Source organism: Dermacentor variabilis, chromosome 5 (genome assembly GCF_050947875.1).
Source record: "Dermacentor variabilis isolate Ectoservices chromosome 5, ASM5094787v1, whole genome shotgun sequence".
Lineage (NCBI taxonomy): Eukaryota > Metazoa > Arthropoda > Arachnida > Ixodida > Ixodidae > Dermacentor > Dermacentor variabilis.
In genome coordinates this window covers 186,599,409-186,620,787 of record NC_134572.1, presented here as the reverse complement: position 1 = coordinate 186,620,787, position 21,379 = coordinate 186,599,409, and the positions used below count along the sequence as shown (strand labels likewise).

The 21,379-nt window shown below is 49.1% G+C and overlaps 1 protein-coding gene across 6 annotated transcripts in view; it reads right to left on the bottom strand.

Moving 5' to 3' along the window:
* The window catches only part of Hr3 (nuclear hormone receptor 3 ROR-beta), a 162,156-nt gene that overhangs the window by 74,383 nt on the left and 66,394 nt on the right, over positions 1 to 21,379 (bottom strand). The gene's annotated exons all lie outside the window — the stretch shown is intronic.

Here is a 21,379-nt window from a genome sequence, read left to right as displayed (position 1 = left end):
ACACCGCGGCTGATAAAGTGCGTCACATTTTTGCGCCCCCAAGAGATATTTCCGCCTACTGTAGTTACCGATGCACCGAAAGGCTTCCCTGACGACGTTATGTGAACGGACATGGCGTAAATTTCGCAAAGTACCATGTAAAACATCTCGAAATCGTTCAGCAGCACGCGACAGCAATACAGCGCCGCGCCGGATCGCCCAAGCCAGAGAGGAGGAAAGGCTCTCCGCGCGCCCTATCCTCCTCGCCCGATGAAACGGTCTCTATGTTAAATTAGAAGCAAATGGTAAACAGAATAAACGGCGATAAGCAACAATGCTACACAGTAGCTCAAACAACAATCGCAAGCGGAGCAACATATATACAAAGCACATCGCAACGAAAACCTGATAACTGTCTGCAATATTTTTTTTTTTTTTTAATGTCAGGGATCAGTATCAAGATATCACACGAGAGATGAACAAAGTGTGTCATGATCTGGTATTCATGCTGCGTCGGGTGAAACGCGATTCTAATCTGTCGATGTACGAGGTGAAAAAAAAAAATGAGAGGGCATTGGTTTTAGAACTGATGACGTCTACTTTGTAACGATGGTCGATGCTGGATGAACGATAATATGGTTGCGAAATAAAAGAAGGCTTCAATTCGTCTAAAGTTTTGTAAAAAAGGCTAAAACGAGATATTTTCCTTCGAAGCTCAAGAGACGGCAAAGATAGCGTTAATGTCATTGAAGTTATGCTGCTAGTACAGTTGTAATTGGAAAGAATGAAACGAGCCGAATTATTCTGGACCATGTCGAGGGACGATGTTAAGTTCGTGAAACGGGGGTCTAAAATTGCAGAGGCTTATTCTAATTTTGAACGTAGTAACGTCTTGTACACAGCCAGTTTAGCAGAAACAGGTGCTTTAGAATAATTTCGGCGCAGGTAAACAAGCATGCGATAACTGTTGTTAATTATATAATCGATATGATTCTTCCAGCTAAGAGAATTAGTTACATGGGCACCTAAGTATTTGTAACACGTAAGAGGATCTAAAGGAATACTATTTAATTCGTAGCAAGCAGGAGTAGTGAGATAAGTGCGCGATACTCGCATAACTTTACATTTCTTAACATTAATAATAATAATAATAATAATAATAATAATAATAATAATAATAATATTTGGGGTTTTACGTGCCAAAACCACTTTCTGATTATGAGGCACGCCGTAGTGGAGGACTCCGGAAATTTTGACCACCTGGGGTTCTTTAACGTGCACCTAAATCTAAGCACACGGGTGTTTTCGCATTTCGCCCCCATCGAAATGCGGCCGCCGTGATTTCTTAACATTTATATCCATGGTCCATGTATTACACCATTTAACTATACTATTTAAGTCAATTTGTAAAGCAGAAACATGGGTAGAGTCCGCTATTTCGCTATTGATAACGATAACGCACTCGTCGGCAAATAAGTGGATAGGGGAAGTCACATAGGTAAGAAGTTCATTAATATAAACTAAGAAGAGGGCTCAAGACGGACCCCTGCGTCACACCTGACGCGACAGACCTTAACGATGAATTGTTATTGTTAGCGAACACGTACTGCGACCGTCCCTTTAGAAAAGATTTTATCTAGCTCAGATTCACGTCAATATTAAGGCACCTGAGTTGAAGAAGAAGAAGGCAACGATTAATTTTGTCAACTGCTTTGGAGAAGTTTAGGAAGATGCAATCAGCTAAAGAACGATTGTCGATAAGAGTTTGCATGGAACGAGTAAAACTCAACAACTGAGTCTCGCAAGAGTACAACTTTCTGAAACCATGCTGTGCCAAATTAAAAAAAAAAAGAGTTCGAGTCAAGGAAGCTAGCAAGGTGTGAGTAGATGACATGTTCAAGAATTTTGCAAGGTATGCTGGTAAGAGAAATGTGGAGATAATTAAGGGGTGATTGCTTAATGCCGGACTTATGAGGTGGAATCACCTTCGCCTGCTTCCAGTGCTCGGGAAGAATACCAGTGTTCAATTATTGCTGAAATATTTTAATAAGAAAAATAGAGGGATACATATTTGTTTCTTTGAGGAATCTTGCATTTATACAGTCAACACCAGAGGAGCATCAAGGTTTCAGTGTGTCAATGAACTCTAGAATTCCGATCACATCTATTACACCATGCTCACGAAATTGGAGAAAGGTTATGATGGTAATGAAATATTGCTTGTGGATGAGAAATTGAGACTAAACCCATCATTCAAAATGGACGCACACTCTTTACTAGGCACAGGTAAGCCATTCTGATCAACTAAAGAGATATCGTTGTCGCTGTGCGTATTAGTTACGATGTTCCAAGATTTCCGAGGATTACTGATAAGCATGCAAGGGAGTGTATTTTTAATGAAATAATATTTCGCGGAAACGACAGCTTGTACGTGTTAGACGCGATACTGTATGCATACCAGCGCTCCTCTGTTTGCGGCAATTTGGCCTCATTATGCAAAAAAGAAGTGAGGCGTGCAGACAGGACACAAGAGTAGAGAAGTGGACAACACGTCTGCACGCCTCACTTCTTTTTTGCATAATGAATTTTTACCAACTAGCTCAGCTTTCTGTCGTTCTAAAGCAATTAGGCGGTCCGAAATAAACGTGTTTTCCTGTTAGAAAGTCGATTTAAATATGAGTTAAACCATGGAGCGTTTGTGTTTGTTGGTATTGGGGGGGGGGGGAGGGGAATGTGGGCTTTTGAAAGATTTAAAATTAGCTTCGCAGCACAGCAGAACTGGGATGGCTCCGATTCTGAACTCCTTTACTGCGACAGTAGTAGGCCCTCGTTTTTCTTGTATTTGATTCTTGCGTGTTATTTCGGAGGTAAAACTGTAGGACCTGCCGTTCACTGGTGACGGCTACTTCTTTTCACTTGGTTATTAACCCAACATAAAATAAATAAGAGAGAGATATATAAATTCTTGGATTAGGATAGGATAGGAGTAAACTTTATTTGTCCAACGGTTATTGATGTTGGTGCCCGGGGCTAGGCTGCAAGGGGTCCATCGCCCGAGGAAAATCTTTCGAGATCCTCGGCAACGGCCCTGGCCCGCTGGACGGCCCATTTGCATTAGGCATGCTTAAAGAAAGCAATAAAGATGTATCGCCACTAAGAGTAGAAGTGAGCTCAAATAGTTTCAGTTCAGACAAACTTCGCCTACGTCGGAGGCGTGCAAGTCTGTTTCAGACACGCGAGTGAGACGCTCGTATTTACACGCGCAAGAATGAAACACTAGCAGTTGGCACTAGCACACAAAGTGATCACGTTCTGGCTATCACGGTGCACATCGCCATCTTTTCAAGGACTACTACTCTGTCATGGCCACAACGTCGTCTAAGAGCACCACACTGTTACCGTGCAGTGTTTCCCGTAACACATGCACATGCGCCACCTCCTTCGGAGTCGAGCACAACACCACCAAACAAACTGTCTCGCGATAGCTTCAAACTCTGTGAGTAGCGGTCCCCGCGTGACTCTGTGGTCGGGGAAGTTTCGATTTCTTCGTCGTGTAGGACGAAGGTAAGGAGCGCGGCAAGGACGGACAGACACGGCAACCGCAATTTCGAGCCCTCAACTGCTGTCGCAGTAAAAGCAAGTAAAATCACACAGGGGGAAGCAAGAGACTGCAAGCACAAAGATGGTAACTGTAAATACGTTCCGTTCGTATAACATATTCTTAAGAAAGAAAGGAAGAACAGGCTGGTGAGACGCTTTTAGTTCATATACGAACTTTTTTCACTGGTCGGTCCCGTTCTCTATTATGTTCGCTTCCACGACTGTTACAACGCGCTGCATTACGAGTTATATTTTGTTATTAACCCGCGGAGTTAAGTGAGCATCAGATAGTGAGTCAGACAGCGAGCACTAGATGGCCGGCTCGTTTCCCGTCTACCGCGGCTGCACTCATATCGAGATGCAATGAAAGAAGCCGATGCACTGGTCGAAATCTGTAACCACCCACTACGACATCTCTGGTTGCGCAGTGACTTTCGCAGACGAAATGTGGTGAAGTGTAACTACAGCACACGGCAGGCTTTGCAGCCGCGGTTCATTTGCTGCAGTAAGCAGTTAACCTTAATGACGCTGTTCTCACTCGCCCTGCTTCTCTTACTGCTTCTACGCGGACTTCAACTTGAACATGGTGTTGACTCCAGCTCAGTCTCGAGTCGAGTCTGCCACGAAGGTTATTCACTAAATTACTCATTCTTTTGGGCCTAATTATGCCAGTTACGATTGTCTCGCGTCCTTTAAAGTTTGCAATATATTGCGAGATTCAACTCTCTCCAGTACAAGAGCCGTCTCCATACGTTCGCCTACGAAGGCTCTTGAAAGTTGTTAAAATGAACGCGACGTTACGTCATACATAAAATACGTTATGCTATGCATATCGAGAATATTCTTGTCTACTTCTCGTCATACTACAAGTTGACGGCGCCAGCGTTCTTGCAATAAAATGACGAACACTCACTTTAACAATTTAATTTCCAGGAAATGAGCTTCTTGCGGCTAGCGCACTTTCCTTTTATGCCTGCCCAACGTTACAGCATTGCGGAAATTTGATTTCGTGGCGCGCGCATGTTTGCACAACACTCAGTCCTTGCAGAAAGAGATGCCACCCAGATCAATTGGGCGCTCTCGAGGTGTAATCCTGCCATACTGTCCGTGCGGTATCCATGCGCATACTTAAGGTCCCACAATGTCCGTGCAGCAACAGCTGCTCAAATACGTGGTATATATGTGACTTCCACTACGAGTTATATGGAACGTCGTTAAGCCTTGATTACAGAGCCAGAATCGTGGTGCGTAAAAGCGATGCGGCCACGCCGCGCTGAAAATGCGCGGGGAGTGGGTTCCGCGCAGTTACGAGTTTACATCCGCAAGGGAGAAGAATCCTACGCAGCGTCGTTCCGGGCATTACCAGCGCATTTAGCTCTCGTTGTGCGAAGCAAAGCGGTCAGTTGCGCCTGCCCTCCCCCCCCCCCCCCCCCCGCCATTCTGTAGAAGCACACCGTCGTTTGCGACGCGAGCCAAAGAGCACGTCGCGCGACGTACCGTGCGTCGCCTGTGCGCTGTACGTACACGTATGAATTGCTCGGCCGGGCGTCAATTCGGCGATGAAGAGCGCGCGCGGGCAGACAACCGAGCGGCGGCGCACTGCGAGACAGCGTGCTGTTCACGGCCCAGCGAGCTCGAGCCACACACCGGGGGCAATCCTTTCAAGCTCGTGGTGCACGCCGCTGTCGACGGCGACGCGCCGCCAATTGCGTGCAGCGCGCTACTGTCCGCACGCGTTGATATGCGTGAGACACCGTCGCTCTGCGTTCACACAGCCTCGATCGCAGCGACGAATTTTTTTTCCTGCGCCACAATAGTTAGAGCTGGATTCACACGACGGACTGGGTCGCCGATTCTGTCCCCGGATGAACGTGGCGTGGCTCAATGGCACGCTATCACGACGCGCAGAAGAGCACCGCAAACTAGACGCTTGGGGCGCGATTGGGTGCACCCCAACCGCGCTGTGATGAAGGAAGAAAGTGAGCGAAATTATGAAACGCTATTTCGCAGACATCGCCTCAGCATCACTACAGGTGACGCCACCCGAACCGTGGCAGAAGACGGCGCCAGATGCATTCCTAGGCAGCGACCAGAGCTGAAAGACGACCGTCTTTCGCACGCAGATGCTATCGGAATTATTGCTGCCCATATTAAAACGTCGCCACGGTCGTAACGAGTTAACATAGAGAAAGGAAACATGCACGTACTCACGAAACACAAACCTGAGTCAAAGCCACGATTTCCTTCGAGCTCGCGAGTTCTTTTGCTCTTTCCTTTGCTCCTTGACGTGACTGCATGAGCCAACTACCCCTGTCAGAGAACTTGATCCTGTATGCATGCATATTTATTTACCTCCATACGCCATTAACCCACTGCATGTCGTATGCGGCTGCGTTTTCCTTCTCTTGCCATGCAATTCATTACTCTATAATTTCAGAATTTATTAGCCATAGAGTTTCTCACTATAACACCTAGAGGGTAATCTGGCGCCACCGTCTATGGGAGTTTCTTAAGGGGGCACCGTGCCGTCATGGGAATGACGGTATATGTGTCTGCGAGGCTCGTGTTGGCTGGTGTTGTAAAAGGCTTCGTCTAAAACGTGGCTATGGCTACGCAAATAACGCGCTCTCAAAGTAAAATCTTCATAAAAGGCTTCCATTCACACATATTACATCTTTACTCAACCACGATGCATGACCAAGCGAAGAAAAGCAAGAACAGACGACCGACTGTTTCAAAGCGATCGCGAACCTTGTCATCTGTCCTCCAACTTTAGCGGCACGCTGATACTTTTTATGTAACATGTAGTCGTACACACAATAACAAGTTCCATAGTTAAACAAAACATGTTTTCGCGTAATAATAAAGCTAAAACAGCTTTTCACGTGCTGTTTTAGTAGAAAGTGAATCATTGTGACAGAGGGAACGGTATTTGCCAAGCGCGTCTTCAAGGTGTCCTGTCTCTACGAGAACGATGCCAATCCGAAGTCACAATATACCGGCATTCCCATGCATACCACAGCGCAGCAGCGCCAGATTTCCCTCTAGGTAATGTAGTGAGAAACTCTATGTTATTAGCGTAAGAGCAACTGTACAGATCATGCAAAAGTCGTTCTACAGACTAGGGTCTCATAGTCCCAAGACTGTGGACCTATGATGAAAAATACGAGGATTAAAAATCCATCTCTAAGGGAAAGCAGTGACAAGAAGTCACAGGCCGTAGAAACTAATAGATGACTACTGGTGTATCTGAACTGCGCATTACGTAGCCTGACCGACTTGTACTCCTTTCTCTTATGGAGCTTTAGCTCCAACTCCGACGCTGCCTATTTAAATACATGTAAAACACGGAAACGCTTTTCTGCGATAACCACTTGACCGATATTTGGGAAACTTGTTGCATTTGAGAGATATAGTTAAGTTCTAGCGCCTGTTAGACGCTGATATTCGATTTAAGACCAGAAAGTTTTGAAGAAACGTAAAAAAATTGGTAAATCTGCAAAAGAAATGGAAGCCCGAAGTTTACAAATTCCTAGCTCTGTACCAAAAATCAATATAGCAGTTCTGTAAATTGCACCCATTAGATAACTCAAAGCGGACAAATCTGATATGTCAATTTACATCATGAGTGAATTTGTTACATTGTTTACGAGGTTATTGTAAATGCCTTGCTCACAAATTAGTGTTCTATACGAGAGCCATGTACAATACGCCATTTTCGTCGGCTTTAGATTTACTATTATGCGACATTTGCATAATTGTGATATCGTTTTTAATGGCTGAGTTACAGAATTGTAAACTTGATTGTTTCGTTTTCTGAAAATTTGGGTTTTTCATGAAATTTTTTTTACTAAAACACTGACGACCTAAATCAGAAATTCGCAACCAACAGTCACTACATTATATTTTTTTTTCTTTTATATGCAACAAACCTCATCAAATTTCGTGCAGTGGTTGCCGAAGTAAAACGATCTCCTTTCCTATGTATTCAGAGAGGAGGCCCCGAGCCAAAGCTTCCCCTGAACTTCAACTTGATTATTAGCTAAACCCGCCAAGTTTCTAATGCATACTGAGCGTTACACATGTCATATGTCGTTTCGTCGCTCCTTGTGGACCAGTTTCTTGTTTCATTATTATCTTCCAAGTTCAATTCACAAGTTCGTAGAAGCACTCTTTGAGCGCATGAAAAAATTTCCATATTACGTGCCATCTCTCGCAATAGCTGGGGCCCTATAACGTAATACCATTCCAATATATTTTGATTCCAATCTCCTGACGTCAAATTTGCGTAACCACCGTCGCAAGCATCGGGCGATTACCCGCAGGGTTGTCTGAACAGACCAATCAAACGCTCTCCTCGTTCATAGGAGGTTACTTTTGCTTGCTTGAAAAACGAATAACATTGCCTACACTGAGCGGCTTGTTTTATCTAATCGGCTGACAAGAGGCGAGGAGCATGCATGCTCAAGTGGAGAGGGATTCGATGCGGCCGAGCCACTGCACCGAAAATCGATAGCCGCATGAAGAGCGTGGTGCCAGCGTCTGCGATTGGTCCGCTTTCCTTTACTTAGCTTGCGGTGGCTGGTCGAAAATCGCGGCGGTATGCAACGGAAGCTTAAGAATTACGCTAAAACAGATCCTCAGCAAAGAAGAGTTGGCACAACGAGCTCGTAAACGTGCCGAAAGTGCTCGAAAACGTTACACGGCCACGCAAAAAGTTTGATTATACGCAAATAAACCCATGCTCTCAGGCAGGTGTGAGTAGCCAGTGCATGAGCGATCGGCGACAGCCATCTTTTATTCCTTTCGGAACGGGGCAGCCTGCGGCTATTCAGAAGAACATTCAGTTTTGTTCGGCATATTAATGCATCTTTAACGCGTACACGTCAAATTGACGCGGTGAGTTTTTGCGGTTTTGTGACGTCGCGTGACAGGCAGGTGAAGTGGGTGCAGCCCGAAAACTTCTGACAAATAGCCGAGGGCTAATGGCGAAAAGGCCTCGAATCAGAAATAACTATTTTCTTTTGTTCGATCAAATCATTCATAATCAGTGTGAGTACGTCATATCAGATAGGGAGCTATCACGCTTTTCGTGACGTCGCGTGACAGAGATATGAAGTGGGGGTGGTCCAAAAACGTTTTTGACCAATCGCGGAGGGCTCATTGCAGGATTGGAATAGAAAAGTTTGGAATACCTTTTACGTTATAGTGCCCCTGATGACGATATAGCTTTGGTCGTCATGGCTGACATATAGCTTTGGCGTCTTTTTCCGACATTCTTTTTTTTCTTTTTTCCACAAGACGTGCTCACAACATGACACCTGTTTGGAATGTAATCAGTTGAATGGAAGGTGACATCTCTTGGCGATAAACTGCGCGACATCACCGCTGGCCTGATTATTTGCTTCAGAGAAGCAGGCCATGTAGCGAGTTGCGCTTGCAGCCGGCGCACTAGTGTTGACGTGCAAAATAAAAGTATACGAGCGAACAGCTCATGAAGCAATCTATAGCAATACGCCACCTGAATGGGGTAACTTCCAAGATGGAACGAGCGCTGCCACGTCATTGAGTCACGGAAAACTGCATACATCCTACAACGAAGAATCGACGAGCTTTCTAAAAAACCATGCGTGCACCACATCCGAATCTGACTATATGTCTAGCTCAACGCACACTATGAAATAAAGGAAGCGTAGAGGCGAATTTCGTTGAACAACATGGTCGCGCCCAGCCCCTGCGCATGTTTCCACCGCAGTGCACGCGATCGATGAGGCAAAGAGCAACCACCGTGCTGTTACTGGCCGTTTTCCCGCTATCGAGCGGCAGCAATCGCCATAAACTAAGCCTGGGAACGCGTGACGCCCCCTGTTTTGATCCGGACCGCTGGTACGATCTGTTGGGAACTCGGCGCTGACGCCCGTGGTTGTACCTGGGTCGCAAGCCCCAAGGGTAGCGTTGGCCTGGCGGCCTGGGGTACAACTCGAAGCATCCGAAGGTCCCGGCAAAGCATGAGTCGACTTGTAACAACGAAACAACTTGTTTATTTTAACATCGCAAAGAGTTGGCGGTCAGGTTGACCGAAGTAGAGAGACGGGAGAGCACTTTACTCAGCAGAAGAAATCGGAGCCCTCTCTTTTTGGCGTCCGGGGGCAGCTGTTTTTATACTCTCGCAGTTGAGGGCAAGAAGGAACCCCTCAAAAGACGAGCACGTGAATGTACAATGGGCTAATGGTGACGCACACTGTCGTAGCGATGCCGTAGCACCATGTCGAGCACGATCTCGTAGCACCCTGTCGTGGCGCTGCCGGTCGGACACAATGACTGTAATGAGAGGATGGTCCCTGCTTTGGCATCGCCTGTTTCGGGCATAATGACTGGAACGAGATCCCTGCTTTGGCATCGCCTGTTTCGGGCACAATGACTGGAATGAGATCCCTGCTTTGGCATCGCCTGTTTCGGGCACAATGACTGGAATGCGAGGATGATCCCTAGGCGGTCGCATCGCCGCAGTCGCGCCTGGAAACACCTGGCGATGAGTGTTGTGGCGACGACGATCGGGCCAAAATGTCTGCCGCCCCGCCGCAGTCGCGCCGGCAAAACCACGTGTCGCAGGCGAAACGCAACAGACCGCCCCGCCGGGGGAAGGAGATCCCGATGGACAGGGGACTGCATCCGCTGTCCGGAGGGATGTCGCTCGATGATGCTCATAACCGAAGTCGGGCGTCCCTCGACGTTTCTTGAGCGCAGCGCACAGAGAAGGCCTCGTTCTCTTGTTCAGGTTCGCACGGGACACTGCAAAGTGACTTCGGGAGAGTTCACATTTTTGTTCTCGTTCCCGGCAAGCGTTAGAACTACGCTGAAACTCAACCGCTCAGTCAGCAAGCACGGCACAACCCTCACTAAGCCCTGCCAGGCTCTTTCCCCTTTTTATACCACTGCCTAGTTCCTTACAGTAGTCTAGCATCACTCAGAACGCGTCCACAAATTGAAAAATTGCACTAGAAAGCATATCATCACTTTGAAACACTAAACAAAAGCAATATGTTAAAAAAAAATCCTGCCTCAGGAAGAAAACATCAGTAACAAACAATTTTGAGGCTGATTCCTACGTTAGGGGCTTCGACTTAAGCCATCGGCGTTACCGTTGAGACTCCCCTTTTTGTAACGCACCTCAAAGGAATATTGTTGTAAAGCGAGGCTCCAGCGCAGGAGGCGGCCATTTTTGGGAGAGATGGTCTGCAGCCATTGGAGAGGGCAGTGATCCGTCTCAATGATAAACCTCGAGCCGGCTAGATAGCATGACAATTTCTGAACGGCCCACACGAGACATGCACACTCTTTCTCGGTGGCGCTATACGCCTGCTCACGACTGGTCAGCTTACGACTAGCATACAGGACGGGGTGTTCTACTTCTCCATTTTCCCGTTGGCACAGTACAACGCCCATGCCTCGCTCACTAGCATCGCACTGAACAATGAACCCTTTTGTATAGTCTGGCGATCGTAGCACAGGCTGGCTTGTTAGGGCACTCTTTAGGGCGCTAAAAGCTCTTTCCTTGGTCTCGTCCCAGACGACTGTTTGAGGCTCTGTCTTTCTTAGAGCATCCGTCAGGGGAGCCGCGATATCAGAGTACCTAGGGATGTACCTCTGATAGTAGCCGGCGACACCCAAGAACGACCGAATATCGGTCTTGGTGCGCGGTTGCGGAAAGTCTCGCACAGCGGCCACTTTTATTTCAGAGGGGCGGCGACGACCCTGACCAATCACGTGACCGAGGTAGACAACCTCGGCCTGTGCTATCTGGCACTTAGGAGCCTTGACTGTCAAGCCCGCTTCGCGCAGGCGGGTTAGCACTGCCCGCAAGTGTGCCATATGCTCAGACCAGGATGCGGAGAATATCGCTACGTCGTCTAGATACGGTAAAGCGAATTCTTGCTGTCCCCGTAACACTTTATCCATGAGGCTTGAAAAACAGTATGGCGCGTTCCTCAAACCAAAACTCAACACTTTAGGACGGAATGTTCCCATTGGTGAAATGAACGCCGCATACCTACTAGCCTCTTCTGTAAGTGGAACCTGCCAATAACCCCTGACAAGATCTAGGGTGGAAATAAACTGAGCGCTACTAACTTTCTCGAGGCGCTCCTCGATGTTAGGGATCGGATAAATTTGATCCTTAGTGATGGAATTAAGCCTGCGGTAGTCGACGCAAGGACGAGGTTCCTTGCCCGGTACCTCAACTAAAATCAAAGGGGAGGTATAATCACTCTCACCTGCCTCAATAACACCGAGCTGTAGCATTTTCTTTACCTCAGCCTCCATAATATCGCTCTGGCGGGGTGACACCCGATACGCCTTGGATCGTACTGGCTCTGGGGAGGTAAGTTCTATATCATGAGTAAGTACCGAAGTCCTACCAGGCCTCTCAGAGAACAGACCTTGAAACTCTTGTAATAGCTGGTGTAGTTCGGTTTTCTGCTCAGGCGACAGCGGTGCTTTACTGATAAGGTCACTAATGACTTGACCGGTGTCTTCCCTGTTCGTCACTGAGCCTAGTCCTGGAAGCTCGACCGGAAGCTCTTCAGGAACGTTTACCATCATGCACACCACTGCTTCCCTTTGTCTATAAGGTTTGAGCAGATTACAGTGGTAAACTTGCTGTGCTTTCCGCTTTCCTGGCAGACTTACCACGTAGTTAACGTCCGACAGTTTCTGAACAATTCGTGCTGGGCCCTCCCACTGCACGTCTAGTTTGTTGTTTAGCGATGTGCGCAATATCATGACCTCATCGCCAACCTCAAAACGACGGGCCCTGGCTGTCCGATCATAATAAACCTTGGCCCTCTGCTGGGCCTTTGTCATTGCTTCACCTGACAACTCCTGTGCCCTTCTTAAGCGTTCGAGGAGCTTAAGTACGTACTCCACCACGACTGGGTCGTCGCCCCTACCTTCCCACGATTCTCGAAGCATGCGAAGCGGAGATCGAAGCGAGCGACCGTACACCAGTTCAGCTGGCGAAAACCCCGTAGCCGCATGCGGCGCGGTCCTTAAAGCAAACATCACCCCAGGCAGACCCAGCTCCCAGTCAGTTCGATGTTCAAAACACAACGCTCTCAACACGCGCTTCATGACGGAGTGGAGCTTCTCAACGGAATTCGACTGTGGGTGGTACACTGAGCTGTGTAGCAGCTTTACCCCACACCTTTCGAGAAAAGTTGTCGTCAAAGCGCTAGTAAACACTGTGCCCTGATCTGATTGGATTTCCGCAGGAAAACCAACTCGCGCAAATATGGACAGTAGTGCATTGACTATCTCAACTGAGCTGAGTTCTTTAAGCGGCACTGCTTCAGGGAACTTTGTCGCTGGGCAGATCACAGTCAAAATGTGTCTGTACCCCGTGGCTGTTACCGGCAGAGGTCCCACTGTATCAATAACGAGCCGTCTAAAAGGCTCCGTTATGATAGGTACCAATTTCAACGGCGCCCTTGATTTGTCCCCTGGTTTGCCCACCCGCTGACAAGTGTCACATGTCCTCACGAAATGGTCTGCGTCCCGAAAACACCCTGGCCAATAGTACTCTTGCAAGAGACGGTCCTTAGTTTTCTTAACTCCTAGGTGTCCGGACCACGAACCCCCGTGTGACAAGCGCAACAGATCCTGACGATAGCATTGAGGCACGACCAGCTGATCGAACTCCACTCCTCGGCGGTCTAGATACTTCCGGTACAGGACTCCACCTCTTTCCACAAAACGCGCAGTTTTCCTGGCGATACCTTCTTTGACATTGCAGCGCACGTTTTCCAGGCTGCCATCCTTTTTTTGCTCGGCTATCAAAGCCGACCGGCTGACTTTTAGCAACCTATCAAGTCCGTCTGACGTAGGCGCGATGAGCAAATCAGTAGATAGCTCTTCTAACTTTCCCGTGTCGGGCATTTCCTCTCCAGTATCTGGCGCCTTTAACGTTACAGACTCAAGTTTATTCAGTTCGGGCGTGCTCGGAATATCAGCTTGCTGCGCCTCTGACCCTTTTTCGTTGTTTGATAACGTCGGCCCCGCAACTACCGCCTTTGCAGCGAGCTCCCGAACCTTCGATCTGGTTAAGGCCTGAACACTAGCTTCACCAAACAAAAGCCCCTTCTCGCGCAGGAGGTGATCGGACCTGTTTGAAAATAGGTACGGGTACTGGGGTGGCAGCATAGATGACACTGCCGCCTCTGTCTCAAGCGCTCCGAAAGGTCCTTCAATAAGCACCCTTGCTACTGGCAGACACACGCTATGAGCTTCCACGGCTTGCTTGATCCACGCGCACTCGCCCGTGAACATATGGGGTTCTACGTAAGACGGGTGAACTACATCCATCGTAGCTGCGGAATCGCGAAGCACTCGGCACTCTTTCCCGTTCACGAGGAGGTCTCGCATGTAAGGCTCGAGAAGCTTCATGTTCTCGTCAGTGCTGCCTATTGAAAAAAACACAACTTTTGGTGTTGTTTCCGGACACTGCGCCGAAAAGTGACCCGGCTTCTGGCACGTATAACACAAGCGCGCTCGCCTCATCTCGAACCGCTTTCTGCGTTTGGCTGCCGCCGTCTCTTTACGTTTGGTCGGACTGCTTTCGCTCGCATCCGCACTACGCGTGTCCCCCTTTAATCTCATGGGCGTGAACTTCGGCCTCTCAAACTTCGAGCCAAATTCACCCTTTTTACCGTCCTTAGCTCCGCGAGCCCGACGCGTCACAAACTCCTCGGCTAGCTCAGCGGCTTTGGCCACCGTACAAACGTCTGGCCTATCCAAGACCCAGTATCGCACGTTCTCCGGTAACCGACTATAAAACTGTTCTAGCCCGAAACACTGCAGAACTTTATCGTGGTCACCAAACGCTTTCTCTTCTTTGAGCCACTCCTGCATGTTCGACATAAGCCTATACGCAAACTCTGTATATGACTCACTTCTGCCTTTCTCATTTTCCCGAAACTTCCGACGGAACGCCTCCGCAGACAGCCGGTACTTTTTTAGCAGACTCGATTTTACTTTGTCGAAATCCTCTGCCTCCTCTCTATCCAAGCGAGCGACTACGTCGGCCGCCTCGCCGGGTAACAAAGTGAGCAAGCGCTGTGGCCACGTTTCCCGAGAGAACCCCTGCTTCTCGCACGTTCGCTCAAAGTTAACCAGGAACAAACCAATGTCCTCTCCAAGCTTAAACGGCCGCATCAGGTCAGTCATTTTGAACAATACTCGTTCTCCTGCACCGTGTGCCTGACTTCCATTACGAGCGCGTTCCATCTCTACCTCGAGACGCTTCATTTCCAAAGCGTGTTCGCGCTCTTCTTTTTTCTCTTGTTGCTCTCGCTCTTTCTGTTCTTTACGTTCACGCTCTTCTTTTTCTTTCTGTTCTTTAAGTTCGCGCTCCTGTTTCTCTTTTTGCTCTTTAAGTTCGCGCTCCTGTCTTTTTGACCTCTCCTCAATAGTCTCAAGGCATTCCGACAGCTCGTCATCCTCAGCCTCTAACTCAAGAATAGCCTTTAGCAGTTCAGGTTTTCTTAGTTTGTCTGAGACATCCAGACCCAACTCTCTTGCAAGCTCCAACAATTTCGGTTTGCGCAACGACTTCAAATCCATGGCTGCTCTGAATGCTGCTTTCTCTACTGCTTACTATTGTCTTGCCGCAAACTAACCCGGCAGCAACGACAACCACAATTACCAGCTCTGTTTCTGACACTAACAAAAGCCTGGCAAAGCTCAGAAGAAGAAAGTCCCGCACTCACCAAACCTCGCAGGCAGGAATTCCGCGCAGTCGTTCCGCTGCAGGCAACCAGTCGTCACACAGGGCTCGTTGCACTGCTCCCGGATCGTCGTCGAGCTGCTCAGCATACAGTCAACTGCATCTCTTCGCTGCTGGCCTCCGTTGTCGCGATCTCACCGCTGGCAGACAGTTGTTTGAAGTCGGAGGCGATCTCACCGCTGGCAACCAGATGTTTGGAATCGTAGGCGATCTCACCGCTGCCAACCTGATGTTTTGATCCGGACCGCTGGTACGATCTGTTGGGAACTCGGCGCTGACGCCCGTGGTTGTACCTGGGTCGCAAGCCCCAAGGGTAGCGTTGGCCTGGCGGCCTGGGGTACAACTCGAAGCATCCGAAGGTCCCGGCAAAGCATGAGTCGACTTGTAACAACGAAACAACTTGTTTATTTTAACATCGCAAAGAGTTGGCGGTCAGGTTGACCGAAGTAGAGAGACGGGAGAGCACTTTACTCAGCAGAAGAAATCGGAGCCCTCTCTTTTTGGCGTCCGGGGGCAGCTGTTTTTATACTCTCGCAGTTGGGGGCAAGAAGGAACCCCTCAAAAGACGAGCACGTGAATGTACAATGGGCTAATGGTGACGCACACTGTCGTAGCGATGCCGTAGCACCATGTCGAGCACGATCTCGTAGCACCCTGTCGTGGCGCTGCCGGTCGGACACAATGACTGTAATGAGAGGATGGTCCCTGCTTTGGCATCGCCTGTTTCGGGCATAATGACTGGAACGAGATCCCTGCTTTGGCATCGCCTGTTTCGGGCACAATGACTGGAATGAGATCCCTGCTTTGGCATCGCCTGTTTCGGGCACAATGACTGGAATGCGAGGATGATCCCTAGGCGGTCGCATCGCCGCAGTCGCGCCTGGAAACACCTGGCGATGAGTGTTGTGGCGACGACGATCGGGCCAAAATGTCTGCCGCCCCGCCGCAGTCGCGCCGGCAAAACCACGTGTCGCAGGCGAAACGCAACACCCCGCTGTGTGCGTACGTGTACGAGACGCGCGGCGCGCAACATATTTACACACACTCCGAAGCGGCAAGGCACATAAATTTCAGTGCATGCACGGCCGACTCGAAAGCCAGTTGTGATTGGAGCAGAGGGGGAGAGAACGTCGAGGCGCACGGCTGGAGAAGTCGCCCCGCTGCCTTCCCATAACCCAACGCGAACGCTCCGCCGATCACGCGTTGGCTCGAGAGCTTTGCCACGCTCAGCAGGACCATACAGCCATGGCATAGGCCATGGTGCGCGCCGATTATTGTTCATTAGTTTGCTTGAACGAATGCATGGAGAACAAGCGAAAAAAGAAAGAAAGAAAGAAAGAAAGAACGCGTAAGAACACCTTGGCACATGTCACCGGAAAATTCGCATTCCTCGATTTTTTTCTGGTAAATCCTGACTATGGCATTCTGCTGTTGAGCACGAGGTCGTGCGTTCGATTGCCAGCCTCAGCGACGGCATTTCCCAATGGGGGCGAAATGCCACAACGCTCGTGTACCCAGGTTTAGGCGCACATTAAAGAACGCCAGGTGGTCAAAATTAATCGACAGTTTCCGCTGCGGCGTCTCTCATAGCCTGAGAGTTGCTTTGGGGCGTTCAGGCACAAGGATCGATCAATCAATCAATCAATCAATCAATCAATCAATCAATCAATCAATCAATCAGGCGAACGAATATAGGTTTTCGTCGTCCGTCTCATGTGCTGCATGTTTCCTCCGTCCGCGTGCTGCACGAGCAAGCCAGGCTTAGGTTAGCGAATTTCCTTCTACATACGGGGTTGCGTGCTCCTACATAGCACGATGCCCAGAGCGCACTCTCGGAGAAGCCGATTGGTGACCATCTCCTCCCCCCGCGGCAAAAATGCGTGGTTGCTGCTGCCCACTGATTTCCATATTAAGTATCCGCATCATGCCACGCTGGCGCAGCGCAGGCCGTTGATAACCAGGAAGGACGGCTGGGACGCACGGCTCACCGGGGCCCGCGGGTATCCAGCACACACCGCGTATCGAACGCCGCTCGCAGAGGACTCCAGCTCGAGGCGGATAATAGCGAGTATGCTCACCGGAACCACACGCACGCCACGTGCGAGCAACGAAAGAAAAAAAAAAGGAAAACTAAGACAAGCGGCGCAGCTAATGAATGCGGCACGAGTGACTCCGCGGTGCCCGGTTAGCGTGTCCCGGCCGTAACGTGATCTGGGGGTCGCTAATTGCCGCCTGCCAATTTTCCTCTCGTTCCGACTCGGGAAACCGCCGTCTCTGGCTTCTCGGTTCCTTGCCCTCTCGTCATGTATAGCGGCAAGTCCGTTGGGATTGACCTCGCTTGACCCGCGGCGTTCGAAACAGCCCCCGAAAAAGGCGAAGAACGGTCGAGAGACCTCCCTCTTCGAGCGACGGAAGGAAGGGTCGAAACTTCGGACAAACGCCCGCCGATGCCGAGGTCAAGGCCCGGTCTGTATGCGCTCCCCCTCCGTGCCGCTCTCCTTTCAAGATTTTCCGCGACTGGGCTCCATTTTTCTTTTCCTTAGGGCACGACATGCTACCGCCCCCTCCTGCGTCCTTGAATGCCCGCATCTGGCCTCTCCTTTGCGCTTACTTCAGCGATCCGTGCACGCGGTCTAACACCCCGAGCGGGTTACGCGAGAGACGCTATAGCCCAGGAGTCGGGGTTAATTTTACCACGTTAGGTTCGCAAACGTCGACCTCAAGGCAGACAGACCAAGGTTTTTGTATTCTGGCTCGCCACCGGCTGCCGTTCAAATGCCCGAGCACGCGCTAAGCAAAATAACACTAATATATAAGCTACTGTGTTTGGTTTCCCATTCCTCTTCGCAGCGAAACTGTCTGGTATAAATGTCCAATGCATGGATTGATGTCGAACCCCCTGAACGGGTTCCGATATCAATGACCCGTGCTGTCATAAGAGTCACGATCACAGCCTCTTCTGCACGAGTGTGCTGATGTTGAAGAGATGTTCCAGTGCTGTGTCTGTCCTCTATACTCTTGTGCTGTTCGATCTCCTCTAACAGCCTGTTCAAGAGCCGCGACCTGCCCAGAGGAACCCAAGACACCCTTGTCCCGGAATTTTTCTCCATGTCCACAAAGTTATCTTGAACAAACAGGGCGAGAAAAGCGACCGGATGGTGTCGCCAAGCCAATTATTTTGAAGGCTGTAGTAAACGCCACGGATGCCAATAATGGCAGCTTTTGTCTATGGCGAATCAAGTTCGTGGATATACGCTGCGGACGTGAACCAGCAAGAACCGTTTGGTGAACCGCTGCAGTCTCCCTGTCACCCGTATACGTCACCAACTGCATCTACCAGCATGTGTTGCAGAAGCTCAGTCGGCACTCGCGTGTGCAACCACTGCGGTCAATGTCGCACTACACGCTCGATAAATACAGACTATGTCTGAACACCTTTCGCAAGACATGTAAGAAAGCGAAAAGCCTATAAGTACTATAAATTAATAATGTAAGTACTAGCAATCAAAAAAGAAAGAAGGACGGAAAGAAAACTGCAAAGCATTATTTTGTAGAAACGGGGAAAGAAGGAAAGACATTGCCCATACATAAGAGTGACTTTCCTCGTTTCGCATGATTTTTTTTCTTCGTGCAGATCTTAATTGTGAAACCATAGCTAATCACGCGTTTTTGAGTAGGTGTGTATGTCCAGAAGGAAGACTCGTCGTTCAATGGACCCGCTGAGAGCAAACAATGTATTTCTTCACGTTGTGCGTTCCCCCCTTTCCGTCGTGGTTCTATGTGTGAATGGGTCGAAAACGTCCACCAAATGGGCATGTCCGGAAGGCGAGAAATAGTTCAAGGTGCCGAATGCTCCCTCTTTCCCCTTTTCTCCCCTTCAGCAACTCAGGCTGTGAAGAAATGCGTTGCTTGGGATAATCAGAGCAAAACGCAACAAGAGGAAAACTAGCAAAGAATGCTAGCACGAAGCAACCAAAGCACCTCGGCCACAGCCATCCAGCCCTAGATTTGCCACGCTGAACCCTTGTTTCCGGTCCCTTACTTCTTACTTTATCGCACGCTTTTTTTTTTTTCCTTCCCCCGTAACCCCTGCTTCGGCACCTGTGGAGTGACAGCGTTGGGGGCCTTCTTTCTTTCGAAATCGACGGAAACCGGACGCGTTCCCTCGCAGGCGAAGGACCGAGGCTCGGGGTGAGCTTATGGAGCCTCGCATTGGCGGCGCGCTCCGAGGTTGGCGGCTGCATTGTCGGCCGTCGCTCGCTGCCCACCTGGTCGGGGCAAACCTGCGGGGGAGGGGGCAAGAAAGGATGCTCCCCGCACCGCGATGCCCTACCGGTGCGTAAACAAACAAAGGCGCTGGACCAGCAAGGAAAGAAAGGGGGAGGCAGAGATGACGCCGCATTTTTTCACAGTGCGGTTATCGAATGGAGTTGCACGAGGGAGTCAACGCCCTCGTGGCCGGCAGACTCGCCTTCCCGACCTTATGTATTATTACTTTTTGCGCAACTGTGTTTGCCGGACAACTGCGCTCCCACGGAAACAGACGCCGTCTTAGAGCGGCACGATAACCTTTGCCGTAAAAATCTGTCGACGTGCATTTTTCTCGTCTCGAATATCGTGTGTGCTAAAGGTTCAAAGCACGCCTCTACGAATAAATGGCGGCAAGCCGGACAGTTCTGGTGTCCAGCCACCGAATTTGAGACAGCTGCGATGCCCTACGGCTTTTGTGTCTCCTTCTCCCCTTACCAACAAACAAAACTGACTACTACTACTACTACTACTACTACTACTGTTGCTGCCATTACTACGACTATTAACACTACTACTACTATTCCCTGCTTACAGCGTCACATAATGTGCTCGTGTTTCGGAGTTGTTATCACAGGTCTGAAAAATTCGTGACTTCCATGAAATCGCACAAAATAAAGAAAGAACACGAGGGCTTAAATAAATATTCTGCGTCCAACAATGATAAGTGACTGACCCTTATTTTAAGAGCGAAACATTTCAGTCGGGCCACTTTCATGGCATATAATTGAGTGTCCTTGTCTTCCTAACCTGCACGTACTATCACGTAGTCACGTCCTAATCGTTTCTTTATTCTTCTCCTTTGATGTTCAAAATGTCCCAGTTTATGGCACGCATTCATAGAATAAAACTCAGTAGAAGTTTTTGCTGCGGCCTGTGTCTTTTGTCTAGCTACCGAGAGGGGCACAACGCCTGCTCACTCTTTCGGCAGGAGGGAATGAAAAGAGAAGGGGAAAAGTTGGCAGCTTCTTCCCTCCGAGTTTCTTTTGTGTGTTTGTATGTTTCCATAAATAATAATAATAATGATAATGATAATAATAATAATAATAATAATAATAATAATAATAATAATAATAATAATAATAATAATAATAATAATAATAATAATAATAATGCGACGATAAGCAAATTATTTTCAAATTTTTTTTTAATTGGCCGTCGCAAGTGCTACGTCTCGCGGTTACGCGCGTGAGTGGTCCCACGGGGGCTTCGCTGCTGCGCGTGTCAGGCACGCGCCGTCGGCACGCGTGCGCCGCGGGGTGACCTGCTTCGGTGTGTCCGCTCGTCGGGCCGCGCTTATCGGGAGAGCTTTCTCCGGGCAACCACCGACTCAACACCGGCGACGCCTATCAGCAGAGACCATTCCTTATCGGCACCGGTGCAACTGGGCGCACAGAGGAGACGCGCAACACAACAGCACGAGCCACGCTATATACTCCGGGTCGGACAACGGAGAGCCCCGCCCGATAACTGTACTAGTCAATACACTTGGTAGCGTTTCTCACAACGGATTCACCGATCGGCCAACCACAAGCTCTGTGTGTATATATGTCGTACTGAACATGGAGTTATTAAAATACAACAACACTGAATCTGCGTCACGCACACACACACACACACACACACACACACACACACACACACACACACACACACACACACACACACACACACACACACACACACACACACACACACACACACACACACACT